Source organism: Sciurus carolinensis, chromosome 19 (assembly GCF_902686445.1).
Source record: "Sciurus carolinensis chromosome 19, mSciCar1.2, whole genome shotgun sequence".
Taxonomy (NCBI): domain Eukaryota; kingdom Metazoa; phylum Chordata; class Mammalia; order Rodentia; family Sciuridae; genus Sciurus; species Sciurus carolinensis.
The window spans coordinates 20,647,375-20,657,353 of NC_062231.1; the positions used below are offsets into that span (position 1 = coordinate 20,647,375).

The following is a 9,979-nucleotide window of genomic DNA, read 5'->3' on the forward strand; positions in this document are numbered from 1 at the left end:
AGCGGCGAATATGGCAAGCAAGGTCCCTCACTCCCCGAGCAAGCATCACCCGAGTCGTTCCGTCGTAGTATCCACGCCTGCTCTCCCGCGACCGTCCCGGGACGGACTTTCGCACTTGTCCCGGGTGCGCGGCGCCCTTAAGCTGCTGGACTTTCCCACCCGACCCAGCCTGCCAGGCAGGGAGTCCCTCGGCAGGAGGCGGTCGCCGCGGGAACCTCGCGAGCGCGGCCGGAGTCGGCGGCCGCCCACACCCCTCTCCACGCAGCACAAAGGACACTCGCTGGCAAACTTTCCTCTCCTGACCCCGACCGAGCCGGGAACCCCGCGCCGGTTCTGTTCCAGGAGGGGACCTAAGCTTGCCTGGCATTTCGGCATCCCTGGCACGCTTCCTGAGGCTGCCACCCGCTCTGGACGCAAAATGTATGGGTGAGGTTTTTTCCCTCGTTAGGTTGCCGGAGGGCAGATTCTTCCCCATGCTGACTTCAATACACAAACTGCTTTGTGAATTACGCCCCTTGCCCCTTCCCTCTCAGCGACAAGGACATCGCAAGACCTCTTTCCTCTTTTCTTTACCCATGATCTGCCACCTTCCTTTTCCTCCTCTTGGCCCCCTTTCCGCGCCTAGCTCGGGCCCCAGCTGCCTTCCCCAGTTCACATCCCAATCCCATCCCTCCTTCTTCCCATTCCCGGGCACCACCCTCCCCGCGGTGGGTCCCCCAAATCCACCGCTTGGGCTCCCGCCACCGCCTTGTGCCCATTTCTGTCTGGCCTGCCTTCCCAACCACCGTTCCCTGCCTCCCGGGGTTCGCTGCTGGTGAGGTCTGGTTTTGTTTTAGGAGGGGAGAAGAACTCGATTCTCGTTGCCCGACTTCGTCATTTTCCCCAGCTCCGCGAGCCGCGCCCCCCTCGTTCCCCTTAGGCCCGCGATCTTATCCCGCGGTCCCCCAGACCCTCCGGCGTCCGCCACGCTGACAAGTTTGCCTCGACTTCCCCCTGGCTGTCTCCCACCCCTCCCGCTGCGGCTCGGCTGGGCAGTGCACTTACCCCAAGGCCCGGCCGGCTTGGGTGTTGGGGTGCGCACGGGCCGGCGACAGCAGCAGCAGCAGGAGGAGGAAGAGGAGGAGGATCGGCTGAGCGGCGCCTCCCTCCCAGCCCGCAGCGCGCACTGGCTCCTTGGGGGACCCCCGACAGAGCACCGAGACCGGAGGCGAGGCAGCTACAGGAGCAACAGCTGCTGCGCGCGGCGGGGCTAAATCCGGCTCTCGGGGGCCGGGGCAGAAGCGAGCAGGGTTGGGAAGGAACGCGAGAGAACTGGGGTGCACAGGGCAGGGTGGCGAGCGGTCTGGTCCCAGGAAGGCGCCTGGGGATGCCGCCGCCCGGGCTGACGCCGCCGGCCTCTCTCCCCGCCCGGCAGGCGCTGCAGCCGCGGGCGCACGGGCCTCGCCTCGCTCCCCGGCTCGCTGCCGGCGCCCTCGGTGCGCCGCGCTTTGTGCTCCCCGCAGCCGGCGTGCACCTGGTGTAAGCAAAAGCGGTCAGCTGATGGGCTGTGCGCCGATTGGCTGCTGCGCCGAGTCCCCCCTCCTTCCCGACCCCCTTCCCGGCCTCCCACACCCGCCCTCGGCTCAGCCCCGTGCTGGGGCACCATCTGTAGCCGGCCCAACAAAGGCGCAGCGCGACCAGCCTCGGGTGGCCGGGCTGCGCTGTGCCGCCGCCGCCACCGCGACTGCAGGGAGCAGCGGGCCGCCGCTTTTTGTCCAGGGGACGACAGGCTGCGACTGGGTCAGGGAAGCGAGGCACACTGCCGTTTCTTAGCAAAAAGAGAAAAATGTAAAGAAAGAAAATGCGCGTGTAAGAAGGCCAGCCGGGCACAATGAGGCGACCACATCTCGGCACCACGCAGAACTCGGGCTCAGGGGCTGAGAAACAGACAAAACCCCACCCGAGATAGAGTCAAGTTTCGATATGAAATCAGACCCTTCGTTTTAAAATGTAGGGTGATTCCGTGGGCAGTGCGTGCAAGCCCGGGTGGGTGTACGCGCGTTGGTGGACCTGGTCCTCGCCCTTGTCGCGGGAAGTAGTGTTTGGACTCTTAAGTGAATGATGAAGCCACTTCCTATTTAAGGAGACTTCCAGCAAATGTATATGAAACTTCTAAATTGCAACTTTCTGATTTGTTGGGTATGAAAGTTGTGTTTGCGGGGGAAATAAAAATGCAGTCTATTGGCAGTGAAGGATGTCTAAGGTCAAGGGTGGGAGGCAGGGATGGAAATGGGTCTTTGGAGACTGAACATGAACCTGAGTCTCATCTTCAAAGTGGCAGCCCAGAGTAGGGCTCAAGAGAAGCCCTTGATACTCTGTATTGGGGGAATCAACTTTAAGCTAGAGCACCATTAGCCCTTCATTACTGAATAATTTTGGACTAGAGAATGTGATTACATTTCCTCATGATATCTGAGCTGAGAACTTCTGGGGCATTTGGAAGGACATGTTATTACAGAATCAAATTAGGAATTCTTCGAAGCCCAGAGATAAATTCGATAACAATAATCTGAGGTTCTTGATCCCTGCAGCATTTCTCGGTGTCTTGCCTAGATGTCTAATATGTATTTGATGCCCTTCTGTGTTCATCTACTCCACAATATTCTGCAAATGTCACGTAGATAACAACAGGTCACACAGTGCACCTTAAGAAGCTCTGAGGAAAGGTGTAGATCAGATTCAGGTTAGAAGGGAGTTGAAGAAGAGAGAGCCAGCTAGATAGAAAGAACCATTGCTGCCTACAAATGAATAAGATTTAAAAACTTCCAAAATAAGTTGAGTCTAGAACTTTACCCAAGTTTCACTACATGCCTTTATTTCTTCCTTTTTTGTGTGTGCAGATATAACCTGGAATTTACCTGAAAGAAAGTGGACCACTGGTGGAAACATTGAACTTGAAACTGATCATTCAAGAAGACACAGGGAGCCCGTCTACCTGGAACTGGAAGAGAGAAGATGCTTCACTCTGTGTGCAGAATTTTATAGAGGTGAGTCTTAGGATAGAATCAGCCAAAGCTATGAATGATGGCGAGGAGTTCGTCTAGGAGGCTAGATTGGTAATCACCTCCAGGATTTGGAAGAAGCTTCTTGAGCGTGGGCCTATGAGCCTTGAAACCAGGCCAGCGCTTCTTTAAATCCCAGACCTGCAGTCTATGAGCAGGGTCCCTATGGGAAAGTCACTTTACCTCTTTAAGCCTTAGTTTTCCTTGGCTCTAACGTGGGATTAATAACAGTACCTATCCCAAAGGATTGTGCTAGTTAGGGAAGGGTAAGTAAGGAAAACACAGGGCAGCACTTGGTATACAGTAAACGTTGGAAGTCTGTAAACACTAGACAGGATCAGCAGGTTCGAAGACTGAAACAAGACTTCAGGTCAGGCAGGTAGCATGGCGATTCTAACAACTGACTTGTGTGACTGAATATCTGACAGGCACAAACAGCTCCAGCGAAAGACACGGACTCGGTCTCCCTGCCGTTCAGTTCGTTTCTTCTTAAATCAGCATATGGTTTATTTAAGCAAATTTCCCTCTTCCCCAAAGCAAGAGTATGAAAGGAAGCTCTGCTTATTTCTGCTTGATCCTGCATTTATTTGGCTCCAGACAGAAGGAGCATTAGGAAGGTGTGTGTGCGTGTGTGTGTGTGTGTGTGTCACAGGGGAGTGTGAGCCGGAGCATGGGGATTGCAGTGCCCTGGGAAAGATTGCTGTAGGAGAGGAGGACAGAGGAGGCCTAGCATGATCAGCATCTGAAACTTGATCTAGTTATTGAGATTTGGTGAACTGCCTTACTGGTGAACTGGCTCCAATTTTAAAAACTGCCATTTTCAACTTTGTGAAGGGATTTTGGGAATATTTTATGAACTGCTACTTTACAGCCCTTTGTCACTGGGGTGAATAAAAGAGGAAATGTCCCATGAACCAACATAACAACCAAACTCACTTGTTTCTTGCTTTAAGTCCTCAAATCCATCTGAATTACTCCTGGTGCGCTTGCTTGGCCCTGGGGTCCTGAATTTATTAATGAGTAAAAAAGGACTATATTTTACAATTTATTTCTTTAGGGCATTGTAGAAGACCTTGGGGTCTTTGGAAGAGAATGGAATTGGAGAGAAGGGCCCAGGAGTTCCCAAGACTGATAGGTATTACTGTTAATGTTGGGAAGGGTTCTTGCCCTTAGAGTTGACTGAGTTGGGATGCTAGGAACCCCCGTGGATTACCCCACAATCCCCTTGAGGTTCTTAAGCTTTGACTTGAAGGAACATTATAATTGGTACTGATCTATGTGGTAAATGAGGGGAAAAAAGAAAGATGAAACTTTAGAGGGTGATCATATTTGAATAATCTTTAAAAGAACACTGTATTTTGAGAACAAAATTATAATATGCCATTTAAAACCACAGTTTTTAGAAGTTAAAAATATGTCTCTCTCTCACTGAAATATTAAGGGTGCTGGTAGTCAGTGTTCCTTCCAGTCTCTGAACTAATATTCTAGTTTGAAAACAACCACCTCCAAACTCTTAGAAGCTGATAACTATGTAACTTATAATTATGTAAGTGTTGTGAATTATCAACCTTCATGGCAAATATGTTGTTTCTCTAAACATTTTTGACAACTGAGTGGGTTTCCTACATACCCACAGTCCCTGTTCTTCTTGTTTTATATTGCATATGAAATCCTTCCAACACAAAAAGGCATTAATTGAGGTTTCTGTAATTAATTTTAGCATTTAAGTCTCATAACTTGACATGGAACTGAGATGACCAACCATCTCTGTTTACCTGGGACACTGGGCTTAGGTCCAGAGTGTCCCCACATCTCAGGAAACACTTCAGTCTTGGGAATGCGAAGTTGGTTGGTCACTCGAAATGAAATGAAATTAACAGGTTCATGGTGTTTTTAGGTGAGTCAGAAGCCTGGTGATACACCGAATAATGTCTTATGCTGGGCTGAATAAAGGATCCTGTTTCCTCCTGTAGAACCTAATTGCTGCAGAGCCTTTCACAATGCTGTGACCCAACCCCTTGTGGTATAGACAAGGAAACCAAGTCCTAGGAAGGGCACTCTCCCTGTCTGTTGAGAATCCGTGTGCTGAATAGCTAGACCATAAACTCTTTGGAGGCAGGGACCATATGAACAGCTCCTAGCCCAGCACCCAGCATGGACTTGGTACTCAGTAAACATTTTTGAATGAGTGAATTCACCCAATTAATAACAAATGTCTTTATGTAATTGGATCACATTACATTAAGAACATTTTCTTCACATCATTAGAATGTCTTTGGAGCTATCGTGCTTACTGACCAGCTCATTCCACACCTCTTTTGTTGGTGAGAAATAAGGACTTTGTCAGTTATTTGCTATAACATATAATAAACATACTGATTAGAAATGCCATTTTGGTTATTAAACTATAGATATAAACTATAGTTTGGATCATCAAATTAACAAATTCAGCTTTTCTGATTTTTATTATTTTTTTCCTTTACAGACTTTACTTAAAAATACAAGGTTATTTGTTTTCCATGTTTCTGTGTTATAAAGATTTTTGTTGAGAAGAGGATTTTAGAATCAGGTTTGTTTTCAACTATTTAGACTCTGGTGATTTTTCTTTTGTCTGTAAAATAGTGGCTAGCATAAATTAAGATCTAACTCTGTGCCAGGTACTACACCTAAAACCGTTTCCTGGATTGAGAGAGGCCGATGGGTAAGAGCCAGGACTCTTGATTTGGGCTACCTAGGTTTGTAATCCCACCCAACACAACTATGTGGTTTTGAGGCAGATACTTAAGCTCTCTATATCTGTAATAGTACCTATATCACGGGGTTTTGTTAGGATTAAAGAGATGTGAACCTGCCTTGCAGAGAGAGGGAATAAGCGATCACAAGATAAAACTCTAGGGACCAGGCTAAGAAATGGCTCACATCACCTCTGCTCTCTTTGCAAGAACTGCTACATAGCTGCACTAAATTGCAGAGGAAGCTGGGAAATGTACACTAGATGTGTACCTAGAAGGTAGAGGAAGAAAGTTCAGAACATGTAATAATCTATGTTAGAAATACAGCCATCTCTCCTACTGTTGGCTATTATTTTACCAAGTCCCCGTAACAAAGGTAGGAGAGAGGAAACGACTGGCTTAGGTTCACACAGGAAGTAAAAGGATATAATTCCAGCAAACAAAATATGTATGAACAGCCCCGTTCTCTGCTCCTTTTTAAACTGATCTTGGTTGATTACTGACCCAATTACTTTCAGCACGTTACTACCAGAAGTTCCCAGAGACTCCAGGCAGGGAGATGGGAGGGGGACTGTCAGCTGTCCTTGTCACCCTTTATCACCTTTTTTCTTTCAGTAACTATAAAACTTTAAGGAAGTTCAGAATTGTTCTTCATAAGAAAATGCTTAGAGATTACTGCGCTGGAATTCAGTTCCCCTATTATAATAAATTTAATATCAACACTTACTTTTAGTCCTAGGGGCCTATGAAGCTATAAAAGAAAGATTGGCAGATAGAGTACATAACCTGGTTTATACGCATTTTACAGAAATACTGATGCTCACAGAATTTCCTCTACATTTCATCTGGTTCCTTAGTCTGTCAAGTTTATCTCCATTTTGCTGTGCTTTGTTCTATTTTTGTAATAGAGAACTCTCATATTTTTTGAATGGTCTCTTCTGAGTAAAACATTGTCCATATTCCATTGTCACGGATAACAAGTACCCATCCACCAGACTAGTCATCTGTTGAAATCCTGGTTCTCTTGCACTCGGTTCACATTGTGCCCCAAAGTCTGTATCCTTGCATGAACCTTGCCATTACTTACAAACCGTCTTTTGGAAAACAGACTCAGTGTTTGAGTTTTGTGAGTTTGGAGAAAGAAAGCTGCTGATAGATATGTGATCTATCAATGGTGACTTTTCTAGTTTTTAGAAGCAAGATCATTGCAATTCAACTCAGCAAGTACCAGAGGATTTTAGAGCTGAAAAGAACCTCAGAGATGATCTCCCTCAACCCTTTCATTTTACAGATGAGCAAACTGAAGTATCAAGAAGGCTAATGCTTCCAGGAACTTCAGAGCATCTGAGAACCTTGACTGGATTTAACCTTTATTCAGGGTGCCACTGCTGGTTAATAGCAAGAACTAGACACAACACCTAGTTCTCCTGATTTTCAAACCAGAAATCTTTGTCATCTGTTGGTGTAACTTTATCTGGGATCCTCAAACCTTCCAGAAGTTTGTGCATTTACTCTTCTTAAGAGTCCGCTGGGTTGCTAGATATGAACTCAAAAGCACAGGCAACAAAAGCAAAAACAGACAAATAAGACAGCATCAAAGTAAAATCTCATGCTCAGCTAAGGAAACCATTAGTAGCATGAAGAGAAAACCTACAGGAAGGAGAGAGAAATATACTGCTAAGAGATACCTACACCGATAAGGGATTCATACCAAAATACATAGGAAACTCAGAAATCTCAATAGTAAGGAAACAAATAACCTGATTAAAAAGTGAGTAAATGGACTGGGGATATAGCTCAGCTAGTCAGGTGCCTGCCTTGCAGGCACGAGGCCCTAGGTTCAATCCCCACTGCGGCACGCGTGTGCACGCACACACACACACACACAGTAAAGGTGAGTGAAGAGTCTGAATAGACATTTTTCAAACAAAGACATTCAGTTGACCAACAGGTACATTTAAAAATGCTTTTAATCACTAATTATCAGAGACATGCAAATTAAAACCACGAGGTATCAACCTCACGCCTGGTGGAGCGGCCATTACCAGAAAAGACAAAGGTAACAAGTGTTGGCAAGGATGTGGCGGGAAGGGAACCCTGGCACATTGTGGGCGGGAATGTCACATACAGCCCTTATGGAAAACAGTAGAAGGTCCCTCAAGAAATTAAAAATAGAACTTCCCTGTGATGGAGCAGTGCTGCCTGGGTATGTATAGAGAAATTTTTAATCGGTGGAAATTCCATGAAGAATCACTATGAGCCTATTCTGAATTATCAGGGTGACCTGATCACGGAGGGGCTGTAAGTGACCAACAGGGCTTGTGCCTCCGTTTGTGTCTGGGAGGGTGTCGGTGCTCAGCAGGACCCCGTTAAGGTATCTGGAGCAAATGAGGGACAAGACGGGGGTTTCAGTGGATAAAGGGCATCTTCTCCTCCAGTGAAAGCTCAGGAGGTGTCAACACATTTTAAGAAAGAAAATTCCACAGAAAGGTCACGAATGGAAAATGAGAGAAAAGAAGGTGGGTGGGCAGGGCTTGGGGAAACTAGTACTTGAAGCACCAGAGAAAGAGAGAGAGAGAGAAAGGTGGGGGGAGAAAGAGGGGGAGAATGAATTGGTATCACCCCTATAATCACAAACTCAAAGGTAACTTCACTTCAGGAGGTCTTAATTTTAGGAGAAATGAAGGAAAGCTCTTCCTCTATTACATACAGTAAGCGACAATTTGAGTTTAGCCAATTTGGTAGTGTCAGGTCTTCAGGTCCTGAATAACTTTATTCAGTAATAATCACTGTCATGAATTTAATTATGCCCCTCACAAATTCATGTGTCGTCATCCTAACCTCCTGGACCTCAGAATGTAAGCTGATTTGGAAATAGTGTTGCTGCAGATGTGATTTGTTAAGATAGGGTATTCGCTAGAGTAGGGAAGGCCCCGGATCCAAGTTGACCCGTGTCCTTATAAGGAGAGCTGGATAGAGGTTCACACGCAGAGAGACCGTCATGGGAAGATGGAAACAGAGCTTCTGCCGATGCTTCCGCAAATCAAGGAACAGCAAAGGTTGCCAGAAAACCAGCTGGAGCTAAGAGGGAGGCACAGAACAGATTCTATCTCACAGCCTCAGAAAGAACCAACCCTGCTGACACCTTGACCTTGGACTTCTAGGCTCCAGAATAATGAGGAAAGTTCTGTTGTTTAGGCTACCTGGCTTGTGGTTGTTTTGTTACAGCATCTCCAGGAGTCTGATACAGTTGCCATTCCATAAACTGCACATTTAATGTCACAATTGTGACCCCATTCACCCCTAAAGCCAGCGTCACAATCACGGTCATGAACATATCCAGCACCTCAAAAGTTTATTTCTTTGTACCTTTTTGTAATCTTCCCAACTCTTTGTCCTCCCACTTACTGCCTGTTCTTAGGCTTAGTAAACTCACTTCCTTTCTGTCAATATAGATTTATTTGTATTTTAGAATATCTTTCACTTAACAAAGTAATTGTTTTGAGATTCAAGCATGTTCTGTGTAACAATAGTTTATTGCTGAGTATGACTTTATTATATGGAGATACCACAATATACTTATGTATTCCCCTGTTGCTGGACATCTGGATTATGTCCAGTTCTTTCCTAATATAGATCATGTCTCTTGGAATGGTTGTGTTCAAGTCTTTGTATTTATGATTTCACTCCTCTTGGGTAAATACCTAAGCATGAAATGACTGGATCATATGGTAGGTGTTTCACATTTTATAGAGCTGCCAAATTTTGTAAAAGTGCCATTTGTCATTCCCACCCTTGGTGTGAGAGAGTGCCAACTGGCTTGCACACTGAAAGCCTTTGAAAGTGAATGCCTTTAGGCAGGTAGGATATCCCTGTTCTCTGTCACCATGTGGTTTATTGCCTTAATTCATACTTGTTCCCCACCCATCTGACTTTGGGTCTGCAACCTCTGCTTTATAGGTTGGTTCATAAATGACTGTCCAGGGCTTGGGGTATGCTGAGTGGGCAAAGTGCTTCCCTAGCATGCAAGGCCCTCAGTTTGATCCCCAGAATGGCAAAATAGTGAAGAAGAAGAAGAAAAAGAAGAGAAAGAAGAAGAGGAAGAGGAAGAGGAAGAAGAAGAAAGAAGAAAGAAGAAGAATGACTGTTCATCTCTGTCTACATAGGCTTAGTCCCTAGCTTGGTGCTATTGGGAAGTCATATAAG

At 46.2% G+C, this 9,979-nt stretch overlaps 1 long non-coding RNA gene across 2 annotated transcripts; it reads left to right on the forward strand.

The window, feature by feature from the left end:
• The first annotated feature begins 258 nt into the window (after positions 1–258).
• On the forward strand, positions 259–9,685 carry LOC124970968 (uncharacterized). Of its 2 annotated transcripts, none has more exons than XR_007106239.1 (3): positions 259–420; positions 2,880–3,026; positions 7,065–9,685. It is a non-coding gene; the product is annotated as an uncharacterized LOC124970968 (long non-coding RNA). The 2 variants fall into 2 exon arrangements; XR_007106238.1 differs by lacking the exon at positions 259–420 and adding an exon at positions 1,711–2,178.
• Positions 9,686–9,979: the final 294 nt, after the last annotated feature.